This window comes from Papaver somniferum, unplaced genomic scaffold (genome assembly GCF_003573695.1).
Source record: "Papaver somniferum cultivar HN1 unplaced genomic scaffold, ASM357369v1 unplaced-scaffold_150, whole genome shotgun sequence".
Lineage (NCBI taxonomy): Eukaryota > Viridiplantae > Streptophyta > Magnoliopsida > Ranunculales > Papaveraceae > Papaver > Papaver somniferum.
Genome location: NW_020624377.1, coordinates 5,868,070 through 5,885,083, shown reverse-complemented (window position 1 = coordinate 5,885,083; position 17,014 = coordinate 5,868,070). Strand labels below are relative to the sequence as shown.

Below are 17,014 nucleotides of genomic sequence, written 5' to 3'. Positions count from 1 at the left end.
TTCATCTGTGGTTCAGAGGCAAATCCAAACCGGTCCAGCGAAACCATCAGAGAAGCTACTAAAATGGGCTGTGAATGTGGATATCATGCTCAAATTTACCTTGTATGTACATAAAAACCTAATGAAAATGCTAATGGTATAACCACATATCTGGCATATAAGATAGACGGTCCAAAACTCAATGATGAAGGTTTTGAGTCCATAAGTGCAGCCAACAGCTGGGCAAACTCGATATATGTCAGACAACACAATGTAGCTAATTGTACAACCCTTAATGTTGTCAAGACTAGGCAAAGTTCTCTGCTCTATATCAGATGAGAAAAATAAACCCAATTCCTGGAATGATGTCAAAGCCTTGACCTAGCGCAAGTACCTCCAGATAAAAGTGATGATGATCGAAACTACTGTTTAAACTGGACCAAAAGCTTCTTCACTTTAATTTTTAAGAACTTTTCTCCTATTGCAGGTAGGCATATAGTTGAATATCACAAGACCAGCAGTGAAAATGGGAGTTTACCTGTTAAACAGTAGCACAAGAAATTGAAACCTGAGAGGTCTCTCATCTTTACAAATCACAGCTTTTTCAAGATTTAACCATCCTCGAGATGTAAAGGGATCAGGCCAGATTATGTCCCATGCACCATTTCCTGCAAGTCATCGTTAAGTATGACCTACAAGTCTCCACACCGAGTTGTAAAGAAGGAAAAAGATAAAACTAGGAAACAGCATCCCCTGGTGCAACACTGTCCAGCCCCTCTATTTATAAAATCTGGCTACTTATATTCAGAATTCATACTCTCCAAGGCACAGGCAGTCTGCTCTTGGAAAGAGAAGCTCATTTGAACTCATTGATTATTCAACAAAATAATGTAGAAAAGATGGCTTTGGATAACAAAATGAGAAGGCTCAAATTTCCTGCAACTGTAAGCACTTTATATTATTTTGCTTCTTCGATAATGATGGAAGACTTTGAACGCCTTGTCTTGGTTCACTATCTCCAAAGTGCAATGCAGAACTGAGGTCTTCATCCGAGCCATTCCTTGGTGCTGATAGATTATTTGATTCAGGGGTATTCTCTTGAATCTTTTTTGTGCATAGGGGCCATTGATGAGGTTGGGAATGAACTGATGTTCTTCTATATTGGCCGGTGCCGTCTCGACCACGTCTCATTATGCACAAAGGGGTGGTTCACCCCTAAACAGGTTCATCTTCTTTGAGGATTTGTTGCAGGTTGAAACCCAAAGGCTCATATATATCTTCCTTTATACCCTTAGGTAATGTTCCTTCTGCAAGATCAGCAACTGCTGCTAATGCATTTATTAGCTCTTGCACTACTTCTGTATTCAAACAACCAAAAGTAAACGAACAATCAGGCTTTATAGTAGAAGGAGGGTCCTTTTAACTTCTAATTGTCATACAATCTTTTGAGGCATATGTGGACATATCCTGTTGTAATTGTTTATAATTCATCTACCCATCGGAAAAAACAAACTAGATGGCTCTAAAACTTTAACCCCCATCAAAAAATTTGTTGAGGTTCTTAACATAGTAATTCTGATGAACCATCAGCTTTTAAGTGAAATTCCACGAACTTCTGATGAGATTAAGTCATGTCAGAGTAGATACATCCCCAATAAAAGAAAATCACTTGTTTTAAGAGCACAAACCTTGAAGTCCTTCACTGGTTGTTATCAGAACATTAAGAAGACCACCAAGATCAACTCCACTTGTCCAATTCTCAGGAGGTTGGCCAACTTTCAGCTTCAACTGCCCATGATTTGCTGTTTCACCACATATGATCTCAATAGGCCTTGGCTTCTCATCTTTCTGGCCAGTCAATAGGGTGAATATCCCACTATTCCCTTCAAGGTGAATGGTTTGTTGGTTTTCACCCGCAACAAGAAAATAATCTCGCCTGCACCCTTCACAGTCGCAGTCACATTGATTCTGCTCGTTCCCCGTCCTTCGCTTCAGGGCCTGTCCCTGTGGATGGAGAAATCAGATGATAAATAGGTAACATGCTTAACATTTTACAGCCTCCCAACTAGTCTTAGTCTGTAATGGCAAATCTAGACTTCGGAAGTATACACAGGAGAGAAGTATGAGAACATATCAACATACACAGATGACCAATCACACTTTCAAGATTGGACGCGATGCTATGTTAGACAATTGGTCATCTGAAAGTTATCAGAAATTTCGTTCATCCACCATGTTATCTACTTCCCTAATGAGTTGCAATCAGATAACGTATTTTCTACAGCTTGGAATGTAAAAACAACTGATGATGCAGAAGAGAATAAAGCAGCTTAGGATGGAGTTCAACAAAACTATATGGCAGCTGAATTGCCTTCAGGATTTTGATTACTTGAAAAAAACTTTAAAACATGTCTAGACGCAAAAAAAAAAAAAAAAAAAAAAAAAAAAACTAACAACAGGTGCATTTGTTTGATATTTTTTAGGAGCTTTCTTTCTTGTGGAACAGCTCCAAGGAGTACAAGGAAGAAATTAATCTTCTGATGCGAAAAGTATGGAATTGAGAAAACAAAGGAGAGAGTCGAAGAAATAATTGGATTTACATAATAGTGTAATCTAATAGAATGACCACAACTACTTACACAGGCCAGACTAATAACCACAATAAGAAAATAAGATGGGATGGAAACAGATAAACGACAACATAATTGTTAACATGGCTCCTTCAAAGTGACAAACTCACACCCGTTCGGAATGCCCTAGGAACAAAAGACAGCTAAAACCCTACAGCGAAAGCAAACATCCCTCAAGAACAGGATGGTAATAGATGCACAGTAAAGGTAACTAGCTCAACACACAGTCCATTAGATGCCAATATCCACTACAAAGCTGGTAAAAAAATTAAAAGCATTTCTGGCCACCTTAAATTACAGATACAGTAACAGTTTACTCAATTATCTTCAAAGTGTATTTACAAAATGAAGCAGGTAATGAATTCCTTTATTAATCAATTAAACACGATCTCTGTTGATACACATACATCTAAAGGGCTAGACGGCTAAATCTTTCAAACAATTTGTGAAAATATATTCAATCAGGAAACCCTGTGAATGATTCGTTTGTCGAGAAAGTAGAACAGGTAGTGAATGAAGCTCTTGAGGGTTAAGCGAGGATAACCTGGGAACCTGAACCAACACACAGATCGCTTCCTCGTAACCCGAACAAGCTCAGTGTATACTAGTTCTTTAGAAGCACCAAATTATGAGAGGTCAACGACGTCTACATCACACCATACGCCTCCTGGTCCCTGCACATTGACTTCAAATCATTTCCAACTTCCAAAAGAAATTGAGATGAAAATGAGAAGAGGGAAACAAGTAAATGTAGTAAATGTATGCTCACCAGCATACATAATGAAATGCAAAGAAAAAGTATAATACCAATACATACTGCTCTTACCTCGAGGGAAGATGGTAAAGACTGGATGTGGTTGAGTCACCACTTACGAGCTTTACGGGCAACAAAAACAAGAATAGCAGGTATATCTGTCAATGCACCCTTGCAGACTCGAAACCCAATTGCAGTGCCGGGACTATCACAGAGCAAGATCTGGCTATGACATGCCACAGTTGTTATCAGCTCGATTAAACTGGTTGCTTGCTTCCCCGTATGTTCAGAAGATCCATTCAATCGTCTGGAGGTGGGCCATGAGAAGTAGGAAGCATTGCTTTGAGAGTGCTCACAAGACACAAGCTGATGGTATGTTTGGATGACAACAATAGTTTTGTTCCATGTCGACAGCGGATTCCTCTGATACTGTGGAACTCGCGTGTCGCGCCCTGTTAGTTCATAAGATCCTCTTCCCCATTATGGCACTATCCATTTAGCCTAAATGAAAATAAAATTTCAAAAATAAATCAATTAGCATACCGAAACTATCAATAGAAAAACTCCACCCAATTGACACTCATAACTCTGCTAGTAGTTCCTATGCATCTCTCTTATTCCTTCTTATAAGTTTGCAGTGCAAACAAGAATGTTCATAACAGATGAGAAACATTGTCCAAACGTGCCGCATTCAGGTAACGTGATTAAACATGCCAAGATTATGTTGCAAATGAAATGCAATCATATGACTAAGCTCAAATGGTGCTAAAAGATCCAAATTCAAATAAAATGAAATCTAGTAAGCTTAATTAGTATGTACTGTATACCCCCCTTGATGCAAAACTAAAATGGAAGCCCAAAACATTAGTACTGACAGCACAAGCTTCAAACTGAAATCAAGCATCACACACCACTATATTATGTAGCAAACACAAAAAAATTGAAAAATCCAAGTAGAAAAATATAGATCATCAAAAACAATTAGAAGCCATAATGAAAAAGGGGAAGAAAATGGGGCAAAATTTATGACTTATGTGAAAGAGAGGAAAAGAGCTCACCAAAAGAACAATTGGGGAAAGTAGAGTAACAAGAACAGGTGTTGAGAATTATAATCTTGCCCTAATTTCACTACTGCTGATGATGATGATAGTATAAACAGTAGAAAATGAAGGAAAGGAGAATATGTATTTCAAAATTGCCCTCCATTTGTGAAATCGGAGGGGAATTACTTCTTCACAAGAAAACACCAACGACAAGAAATTGAGAGCTTGCATCAATTGCAGAAGGGTTTTTGTTGTTAATCAATCAGACACTTTAACAAATTTACACATCGCAGTATCCATCAATCCATGGTACGAATCTACCACACCCATTATGAATGATTTCAGACAGCAAAGAGAAATTGCATACCTGCATTAACAGATCTAAACTTATCCCAAAAGCGAAGACGATGATATCAACGACGCCCTCAGCAATAGGGTGCGCTGCAGTGCTTCTCATTTTCTTTTTAATTCTTTTCTGTTAGGATATTGTCCAGAAATGAATTTTGACTTGGGAAAGTCCGAAAGTTAACTTTGGTGTCAGTTGAGGAAGGATATGATTTTCATTTTTTTTTTCTGCCAAACCTAACCGGTAATGAATTTAAAGTTAAAAATAAAAGTCAAAATTTAATTTGGATATTGATTTGTGTTCACGGTAACAATTAAAAAGTCAAAGTTAGATATTTAGATGTAAAATGACTTTCAGAACAATAATGAGGCGAATGTTGTAGGGCATGTGGTTGATAGATGTGCGGCCCAACTAGATACCTAGGGTTTATCTTTACATGTATATAAAGAATATGACATCCATGTAACCTAGGCCTGTCAATATCTGTCAGATATCCGAAATCCGTTTCCGAATATTCGAGATCTTATACTATTTATCTGTTTTATCAGATGTCGGATATCGAATCGGATATTCTACCGGATATGATTAGTATTAGGAATTAATTAGTTTGATTAATGTGGTAAGTGTATTTAGATTAAAATTTGATTTTAGGAAAAAAAAATATGAAAAATGTGTTTTATGTGTTGAGAAGAAGAGGAGGAGTTTTGAGAGGAAAACCTAGGGTTTTTACAAATGTGTGATTCAAGTGGAGGGAATGAGATTGGTGAAGCTTCAAATAACAACAATGATTGTGTTGATGGTAAGATTGTCTCCACTAATGATATGGGTTGGATGTTTGATGAGGAGATGTTGATAGGGAAAGGCATGAACAATGGTTGGAATGAAGATCCCATTGCTCAAGATGAAGGAACCAACACTCAAAATGAGGAACCCCGAGGCCAAAACAATCAGGTAAACTTCTTATACTCTTCAAATTGTCGGAATGGTGCTCCAAGTGGTCGAATCATCCACACTATGGAACAACTCAGAGAAAAGGTCGTCATAGTCGGGGGGTGTATACCCAAACGACTCTCTAAGGTCGTCAGTATATTGACACTACCAATAACGACTCAAACCTGCAACTTTTCCAGGTTATGAAAAATCGTTAGGATAGTGTGCTAAACATTGACGACCCTTTTTAACTAGGTCACTTAGAGTCGTTTTGTTGTTTTGTTTACACATTGACGACTCTAAAACCAAAACTCTCTGTAAAAAGTAATACTTAGGGTCGTCATACATGTAGTCATATGAAATGACGATCCTAGCTATCAATTACTAATTTCTTTTAGAGTCGTTAGTTTGATTAGTTATATAAAATAACGACCCTTGCACTAGATTCTCATAATTTTTGATTTCATAGAATCATTTCATTGAATCGTAAAAGGCATACATCTCGCATAGCGTTGCATTGAAGGAAATGAAATACAATAGATAATAAAGGTGCACTTATACACTTAATCATATATGGCGTAGTTATATCTAGTGCCTTCCAAGATAAAGTAGCAATCGTGGAGCTCAAACTTTTCCCCACGAATCTCCTCATAATAGCGATACGCCTTCCCCAACTGAAAATGTGAATATACTTAGTTAGTATCGATCAAAGATTTTTATAAGTTTTACCTCTTGTTCAAATACTTACTCTTCACTACAAAAAAAACTGACCAAGGGCTACTAAAATTTTGCAACAGCAGAGAAAATTTAGTTGCTTAACAGTTTAAGCCACTAGGGAAGGCAACTGGGGGTGTGTATTGATTTAAGCCACTAAACGGTAAGCAACTACAGTTTCTAAAACCCATTAGAAATAAGTATGCGCCAACTAAACGAATGCACTAGTAGCTTGAGACATTCAACCACTTGGAAAAAAACAACGGCGACATATTAGTTGCCTAACCTTCTATTCAGCCACTAAAGTAGCACAACTACCAGTAAACCTAGTTGATTAAACCTTTGGGAATTAACCATGCCAACTACAGTAGGCATATACATTGAGCTAATTTTGGGAACCAACTTAAGCATCTTAGTAGCTTCACTTAAGGGGACTAATTAATTTAATGAGGGAGTGATCTATTCAAGTGAATGCGATACATAATTCAATGAAAATTGAAATATGTATAATTATACAATTTTCGGGCCGAATCCTTAGTGCGATGTAAGAAGACTCGAGATAGCTAGTTAAAGTAGTAGGCTTGTGCACATGAATTCTGATTGAAAACTCTATTGTCATTCGTCTAGTCTAAAGGCAATTTTTTGCGTGATGGAGGTTACATAATTATATTTAAGTTTTTGTTGCCAAATAAATTTTATTCAAGGGTTAAGAATGGTTAAGTTGGAGCATCAAGTACTTAGCAGGCTATTTTGGCTATTAAGAAATGATCTGAAAAGGGGTTGTTTATGGCTAATAGTGGAGCTCTGAGATTGAACACTGACTGCAAATGCTATTATTTCTTTTTGAAATTGAAAAGTTACATTGAAAGAAAAGGCCAAGCCAAATACAAGGTTACATCATAAACAAAATCCAGTCTCAACAGACAAGAACTGGGACAAGGAATGAGACTGCAAAATAAAAACAAGTTCTGCGGGTGAAAGCACTACGCTGCCGACCAACACAGATTTGATATACATCAAAACCTCGTTCTAAGAATGTGATCACAGCGACTGCATACCAAATACATGTAAACTGCAGCAGTTTGCAGTGGGCGAACATGCCTACATCAATCTGGAAATCGCTGCACAGATAGAAAACTCATTGTAGATGTTCAGAATCGCTATGCAGACGCCAAGATCAGTATCACCTGGACTACAGATCACCAACAGATAGAGACTACAGTAGTTTACAACGCATGAAGTGACTGCATAACCAAGCAACCACTGCAGGATTAAAGACATTTCCAGTAGTGCAATTCTAAACCTACTTCATTGCCAAGAGAAAAACAATGACTAAAAGACATGAATGAGCCACTGTAATATAGCTGGACATACCAAAAATATAGTTCAAAAGTTCCATACAACCAAAACAAGACACAAAAAGGTTGAATTCTTCGTAAACAAAAATAAAAACTTGACTACTATATACACGTGAACAGCGCGCATAAACTTTACCTTCCCCAAATGCAGACTATTAGAATCCCATATCGCCTAGTTCAAAGTCATCGTCTTCGTCAGTGGTGCAAACTGCGTCACTATGCAGGCACCATCTCATTTATAATCCTCATCCCCAATCACAGTACCAGTAGACGTATAGTCCTCCTCTTCACCCTCCCCATGGTATATCCAATGGGCATATCCTTGCAGAAACCCTTTCCACATTATATGTCCCTCCACTACACTTGGTTTAAGTAAGTTTTTGTTATTGCACATTATACACGGACACCTTATGTCCTCCCCTGGTTCTAAGTCGCGACATGAAAATTTCAAGAACTTTTTGACACCCGATAGTCGGGATGGTTTCTTGGCAGTTTCAACCAACTTTTGTCGATAGTTTCATCTTCTAGGAAATCCATACTGAACGCCAGGGTAATCTCTTTAAATCCAACTAATCTGGGCAGCAGCTTACAAATACACTTTAGGAGGACCCCTGGAAAACAATAAAGTGATATTAGTAAAAAAAGTGCTTGTAAGAAATTCAAATTCAAATTCTCAATCAAGTCATTCCACTTCTCATACATATATAATTTTATTCATCGACATAGACAATGGAAGAGGCTAAGACTAACTATAGCAAGTATTTATATTCTACCATATATCCTTTTACTACTCTTTGCATCCTTATCAAACAAGAAAATATATTTGAAACTCAAGTACCAACAATAATAGAGGTGATATTACAAACATGTTATATGCATAAATACATTCTCCAGTGGTGCACAGTAAGCCTTAATTCAAACAAAACCCCAATATTACTAACCATTCAAACTGACTACCTAACACGATTCGATTTGATAAACACAAAGTCGACATACAACGCAGGTATCACATGCTTTATTATCACATAAATTGAAGTTTAATCATTCAAATTCTATAAAAGAATAAAATAATAATATTAATAAAAACATACCTGCTCAGTTTCCTCCTCTTCTTTTTGATGTTTGTTCTCAAGTCTCAACACTCAGCAAAATAATGAATTGGGGCAAATGAAGATCCTAAAAATAAAAAGGAAAACAATGGAGGGAAAACAAGGTGGAGAATTAGATGCAAATTCTTGAAAATTCATAGTGACACTTAGGTTATCTCTTTAACCTAAGACAAACAAATAATAAAACATTGATAAGAAATCTAGTCGAAATCAATAATCTGGTTAAACACAAAAGGAACGTGACCTATCTAAACCCAATTGCAGGTGAGTACATTAAAATTTTAAGCATAAGGAACAAGAATTCATCTAAACTGTCACCTAGCTAGTTCAGAAATGTAGGGATTAAAAATGGTCTTCACCAATACAAATCGAAAAACATATCATAACCAACATAAAAATGCACAGATCAAAATATGCACCAGATAACTTGTAACAACCAAACTCTACAAAACTAGATGACCACGGGAATACTCTCTTATGTACATTAAAAAGAAAAATTATAAGACATGTCCACCAACAACAAAAAGAACTACACAAGCACCAAAACCATTTGCAATTACTTGAGTCTACGTAGCACAACCAACATTAAGTTCATTGAACCAAAATCCTGCTACATATGCTAAATTCTTATAATGCCATGATGACAAGATTTACAGTTAATAATTTATTACTTGGTTATGCAACCAACCAATCCAAGTTCACTTTTCTTCTTTACATAAACAATTCCAAACATAATAATAAAATCAGAAGCTCCAACACAAAATTCATCTAGCCATTTTGTCAAACACCTGTCTAGCATCAACAATTGCACCACCCTTTCAGTACATGTGAATAATTGAATTTTGAAGGAACACATCTAATTGATAACCAATCCATGAACAATTCTCCTATTACGAAATCTAACATAAAATTGTTTTTTCGGTCCAAATAGACATGATTAAAAGATTTAACCAAATAATTGCAAACCGTAAATCGTTTATTTAGAAATAAATCGAACTAGTACATCCTTTAATCAGAGAAACTAGATGTTTTTAATAGAGAAAATTGAAACCCAAATGAGAATTGAATGTTCTTTTCTTTCTTTTTTTTGTTTTTTGAATGAAAACGATTATGAGATTGATTTTCTTTTCGCCAACAATAGTTACTTAAACAATTAGATCTAGCATGTTTTCCCAGCAACAATAAAACCAAAAATCCTAACTTACATAAATTGAATCAACAAAACCAAAACGAATTCCTAAAAAGGTTTGCAGAAACCTAACCTTAGCTATGAAGGCATATCTGAATGAATAACCAGAAAAGTTTGTTCTTGGGATGGTGAGAGGATGCGATGGATACAGAGAAAAGTTTAGAGATTTATGCAGCATTTCTTTAGGAGATTTTCAGATAAATTTTAGGGGATATCGAAAATTGGCGGGTTAATTTCGCGGGATATTTTGAGTGTGATTTTTAGAGATGATTTTGCTGAGTTTCTGTGCTGAAATTTTCTAGATATCTTTACAAAAATAGATCTAGGGAAGGAAAAAAAAAAGGAAAGTAAATGGAGACAAAAACACATGCGACTGATAACATCCTCCCACTGTTTCTTTGTATCGGTTCTTCTGCCCCGACCATGTGACAATTTTTTGTTGAAATCAAAATAAAAAGTACCCATCTTTTGTGAAATTATGATGAGTAAAAAGTAGAAAAATGTAACAAGGTGCTTTCACTAGTGAGATAACAAAGAAAATACAATGTCGGACGAGTGGAATAAAGTTAATGAAATTTTAGCATATGACAACGGTGAAATTTATTTTCACAACATGGTACTTTGATTATTACTGTAACATGTATAATAAAAAAATCGGCAATTCCTAGAATTAATCAGGGGACATTATATAATTTTGTCTCTACAAAAATCACATAAAATTTCTACAAGACTCATTTTCTTGTCCCTATAAATCTCATATTTTTTCTCTGCACAAGTCACAAAGACTCTATAGATTTTCAAAGAATCTCTAGGAGTCACTCAAATTAAAAATCTATGAAAGTTCATAGAAATCTCATTTGACTACCCACCCCCACCAATTAATATTTATGGGTGGTTGAGTCAAAAATGAGGTATCTATTAATCCAAGGTCACTGGTGAGATATCACGGAGTTATAAGAATAGCCTTGACTAAGAAATCTCTCAGATGACTTTTGAAGTTCCTCGGTGAATTCAATTTTTGAGTGTTTGTACTAAAATCAGATTAACTATCCTCATAAAATCAGGTTATTTAATTATCACTTATTTGTTGAACAAGGTATATTTCCTGGACCAATACCTAAATGATCATCAATTACAACGTGATCCAACATTTGATATTGGTATTGATCGGAAAACATAGTCGAAACTTAAAATCTCACTAACGGCTTTTGAAGTTCATCGGTGACTTTAATTTTCGAACGTTTGTACCAAAATCGGATTAACTATCCTCATATAGTCGGGTTATTTAATTGTTACTTATTTGTTGCACAAGGTGTATCTTCTGGACCAAGATCACCTAAATGATCATCTATCGCAATGGAGTCCAACATTTGATATTGGTATTGATCGGAAAACATGGTCGAAACTTAAAATCTCATAGACAACTTTTGAAGTTCCTCGGTGACTTCAGTTTCCGTACGTTTGAACCAAAATCAGATTAACTATCCTCATATAATCAGGTTATTTATTTATTACGTACTTATTTGTTCCAGAAGGTGTATATCTTGGACCAAGATCACCTAAATGACCATCTATCGCAGTGTAGTCCAATATTTGATATTGACATTGATCGGAAAACATAGTCGAAACTTAAAATCTCAAAGACGACTTTTGAAGTTCCTCGGTGACTTCAATTTTCGAACGTTTGTACCAAAATTGGATTAACTATCCTCATATGATGAGGTTATTTAACTATTTCTTATTTGTTGCACAAGGTGTATCTCCTGGGCCAAAATCACCTAAATGATCATGTATCGCAATGTAGTCCAACATTTGATATTGGTATTGATCGAAAAACACAGTCGAAACTTAAAATCTCACAGACGACTTTTGAAGTTACCTGATGACTTTAATTTCAGAGCACTTGCACCAAAATATGATTAACTATATAATCGGGATTTAATTTGTTGTATAATTGTATCGCATTGACTAAAACCACTTAAATAAACATCAGTTGCAACGTAATCCAACGTTTTCGAACCTAATCTCAAGTGAACATATCTTATTGATTTATCGATTTACAAAAGGATCCAAGAAGTAGCATTTTATTTTATCGAGAGTTATTGTTCTTGATCAAAAAAATGGATGGTCGATGTTCAAACTTTGTTATTTCCACATTACATTGAATTGGATGTACTTATCAAAGTTAATGGCGGATGATAGATATCATGAACTGATAGACACATTTTTGTGTCTAATTTGATCTCAATACTATATATTGTTGGCACTCGATTTTCTACTAATTTTGGTGTTTTATGTGTTTATAGGCATTTTTGGGAAATAAACATTTTTTGGAAAATTCAGCTCGAAAAGTTGATTTTGGCACCCTGAGGACACATGTTATTCGGACTCTCAGTTTTGGTTAAGGGGCACCTCAATCACTATTTGCACCCCAGGGTGTCACCTGCTAAACGCACCCCCATCTCTGTTAGGGGGAGGTCATATTCTTCATTCAAATTCCAAGTTTTGGCGGGAAAGTTTTGCATTGGAAGAACGAAATTAGGGTTGGCAATTTGAGCTTGTTGCAGTGAGATTCAATGGCTAATTGTTGTTGGGTCGTCTCAATTCAGCTAAACAGGGATGGTATGGGGTTTGGAATCAGCAAAAATTGGCTGGATAAATCCATTCGGAGCAAGGCAGGAGAGTTTGGGGGGATGAGGAGAGCCAGAGAAGAAGAAATTCGAGTTTTCCCAAACTCGGTTTCTGCTGTTGCTGTTGAAAAACACGAAGAACGGACCTGCAGAGACAATCGTTTTTCAACAGTGTCACCGACACAGAGGCGAGGGTCGCAGCACAGTGTTTACAGCACTTTCTGTCTGTCGTTTTCTGTAACAGCTGGTTTGTAACACTTATAACTGTTACAAACCCGGTTTTATTGTATTTCTCATATTCTCATCATTTGTAAACCATTTTTGAGCATCAATGAAATTCTTTGAGAGGTTTTCCAACATGATGAGCGGCTAATTCTCTCACAACCAAGGCAATGAGGAAGCTATTTACGCATGAATAATTGGTAATTATTTATTCTCTCTAATTTATAATTTATAATTCACTCAATCACTGCTTTTGCAGAGTTTTTAATTGTTTGCAAAAAATTTCTTCATTAGTTGTGATTCAATTAGATAGGTTATGCTTTGTTTAGATAATCTATGCTTAGGGATACAATTAATTTTTGAGAATTTTTCATATTATTTGTGAATTAAGAAATAAGAGTCTTAAAAGATAATTAGAGTTTTGAAATATGTATCATTCAATTTTGCATCATAGTGGAATCTAGTGTCTTGGTTACCTCTCGCCCACTTTGTTAATATTTTTGTATATAATTTTATTAAATCTTTAAATTTAATCTTCACAAGTCCGAGAGTTTGAACCTCATTACTACAACATCATTCAAAAAGAATATCATGAACCCCACCAATGGTTAGACGAATAGAAGCAAATTCAAAAACCTCTTATCTTACTCTCTCTGAGTGTAATAACGTTTTCCTTTATTTTGCCTCTCCAACCTAAAACATAACAAAGATTTTTCTTTGTATATACTAGATCCTGGCGAATGCGCGATGCCATTATCATCAATAACCTCAAATATATTGTGTTTATGACTCAACATATATACTCCCTCTGTTTTAAAAAAAATATGCCGATTTCACGTATAAATTACACATGAACCAAGATTATCTTTTTGAAACGAAAGAGTATAAAACATTACTTTATATTTGTGCATTATACAGGTGCTAAAAATAGAATTAAATGAGGGTAGAAAACTCAAGCTTCAAGCACTGTGGTTTGGGATATAGACGAACTCATGAATATATAAGTGGCAGCCTGGTAGGGAAGGGATTGTGGTCCATGATATTTAAATTAATTAAACTAAAGTATATCCTCAATTTTATTTATAAAACAATTCATTATACCATTTTCCAGGGGCAATACGTGAAAGCCTAATTCGCAGCTCCCCGAACTGTTTATCTGCCTAATTCTCTTAATATTAGCATGCAAATCCTAAGTGGACTAACGGACTAATAAAAATAAGGCACGTGCTAACAAAGATTTGGACATGTCCATCTCATGAAATTAAAAACGTTAAACTTTTTTGTTCCTCGTTTACACCTAGCCTGTCATACAGGTGACAAAATTTCGTGTTCATCTCCGCAAACAAAGTTACAGAGCAGCAGAGAGAAACGGAGATAACGAAGGGATAAAATTTCGTGGGATATTTTGGCTGAAAATTAGGAAAATTTCCAGAATTCGTTAGAGAAATAGGGAAATTATGTTTCTTGATTTTTGGAAAGAAGATATCGAAGAACAAAATTCAATTTTTTTCTCAGTTAACCCTAAATTGTTTTGAGCGCGATGAAACTCAAATAGAAAATCTTTTAGGCGGGATTATTCCCGCTTGATGTGAATCTGTTGGCTATATAAAGAGTCATAAAATCATGAAGAGTGCCATCCAATTTCAGCTTCATCTTACGAAGGTGTATTTTCTTTTCAATTTTCTCTTCAAACCCTATGCTTGATTTTTTGTATCAAAACCTAATTGATTTTTTCTGTTTTTTTTTTCTTCGACAGGGCACTTATCTGATTTGGGTTGTTGTGTTCTTACTGGTATATTTCTTCTGAATATTAATCTGGGAAGGAATATATTATAGGTGTTTTTTTTCCTCATGTTTTGAGTTAATAGTTCTAGGTCTTGTTTTGATACTTTGGGTTTTGCGCTTCAGTGTTGTAACTTATTCCTCTCATGAATTTAGTTTTGTGAAAGGGTAGGTATTAAAACGTAACTGGTATAATCGATTTCAATCTGATGTTTTTTTGGTGGTTAAATTGATTTTGTCAACATTTTGAGGCTTTATCTTACTAGTCAAATGGTTGTTGAATCATGTGCTTGATGTTTAGTTTAGGCTTAGTTTTCATTAAATGTATATATATGTGGATTTGTTGTGCTCACAGATTAAGTTTAGGTTGCAGGAGGCATTTAGTTGTTTATATGTTTATTTACTGAAGAATTCAGATCGAACTTAATAATCTTAGGTGTTTTGATTTCATCAGATATGGCTCGAGACGCCTGCCTATTCTTTGGGGATGAAGCTTTACGTCGAAAATACGGTAAATTAAGAATAAACTTTATGATTTAATGAAGGCATTAACTTTCTGTTTGTGCCGTTTGTCGATTATCATGCATGGTTGTTTTCCAGAATCGACTTCGAAAAACCAAAAAGTACAGAAGCGAGGAGCTAAAGCGCCCTCAGCTGCACTTGTGAATCCCATATTCACACGACAGGGAGGAAATTCGAGAAGTGTGAAGCAATCTCAATTTATTGATAACCAATAACCTTTTTTTTGGTATCTAAATCTCATTTTCTTAATAACATTTTCAATTTTGAACATACATATGTTGCTTTGGTATTGAACTGAGTTAGAATTTTACATGCCATTTTCTGCATAATTTTCAATCACAAGTAATAGTACACAATGTAGTTGTTTGCTGATTGATGCCCAATACAGTGCTGGGAATTTTTCAAACGTCTCTTGAATGCTGCCTTATAGGACCAATAACTGATGTTGTGTATTTTCAGGCAATTTTAACAATTAATATGTATGCCTTACTTAAATGTCATATTGCAGGAGACAAAAACAGGGAAGGACAAGTACACCAAATGAATGATCTTAGCAGTCGCCTGCAAGCAGCTCAGTCAACGGTGCATGACGGAAGTGGAGTTTAAAGAACAGGTCGGGTGCTGCCAAACCATGCACCAATCAAGTCACCAGTGCATAAGGGAAGGGAAGGTGGAAGAACACGTCCTGTGCTTCCAAGTCGTTCACCAATTGTTTTTTTTTTTCTGGCTAGCTAATAATTTTCCTGTATGCTATCTTTGGTTTCTTACACAGGTCTACCACAACGCACCACAAGAAAGAAAACGATTAATCTTGTGGTTGCCAAGAGGGGGAAGGAGAAAGTAACCGTGCCAGTTTTTCAAGAAAAATTTTGTGGTTATTATAGACATGAGCTTATAAACTCTATTGGGTCGTGGGTAAGGCAAAGGGACAATTGCCCAGTAACATATGATAAATTTGATGATATGCCTGAGTAGAAGATTGCCGGAGTGATCCAAAATGTCCGGGTATATAAAATTTAATGTTACTTCTTTTATTCTTAGTTTGGAATTGCCGTTGGTTTTAGTTGCTATCTCTAATAAGTTGTTTTCGGCCATATATGACCACTTTATCCTCGATCCTGATGATGATGTGGTTGTGAAAGTGATCAAAGACGTGATGAGGAATGCCTATAAGGCATATAGGCACAAACTTCATCTAGCATACAAAAAAGCTGGGGGTGATGGGTTCGCTGACTCAGATGGCCACCTGGAGGCTTTGGCACACCCTCCCGTAGATTTCCCCAACAAACGTGATTGGGCTCACATGTGTGCGCACTTCACCACCGATGATTTCAAGGTATATCTATTTGCTTACTGTTTACATATGATGTTTTTTTTAAAGTCATGGAAGTGGACATTTAGGTATTGATATGTGGAACTGAAAAACACTACACAAGTTATCTTATCTTTTTCTTTTTTAATTTGTTTTCTTGTTTGTCTTAAAATTGCACTCATTATTGCTTTGAAAACAAGAATGCCCTGCCAAGTGCATTCTTGGCACAGTTGAACTCATTTTTTTGCAGACCCTTGCTATCATTTCTTATTGTCTTTTGCGTTCAGTAGCTTACATCATATACAAGAGTATGGTTTTGGTTATGGCATATTTTCCATAAGGTTATATATATATATATATATGTATATGTATATGTATATATAGAGATAGATTGAACTGGAAGATTTGGGGTGGGTGATTTCTGATTAACATGTAGTCTTATATATGTCTGCATTCTTATACTTAACTGCATATTAACTTGCATTTTACCTCAT

At 35.7% G+C, this 17,014-nt stretch overlaps 1 long non-coding RNA gene across 1 annotated transcript; it reads right to left on the bottom strand.

The window, feature by feature from the left end:
- Window positions 1–414: 414 nt before the first annotated feature.
- On the bottom strand, window positions 415–4,904 carry LOC113335928. Its single transcript, XR_003353538.1, has 5 exons — window positions 4,774–4,904; window positions 3,436–3,864; window positions 3,154–3,283; window positions 1,668–1,983; window positions 415–1,337 (listed from the first exon to the last, which is right to left on the bottom strand). It is a non-coding gene; the product is annotated as an uncharacterized LOC113335928 (long non-coding RNA).
- Between the last annotated feature and the right edge of the window lie 12,110 nt (window positions 4,905–17,014).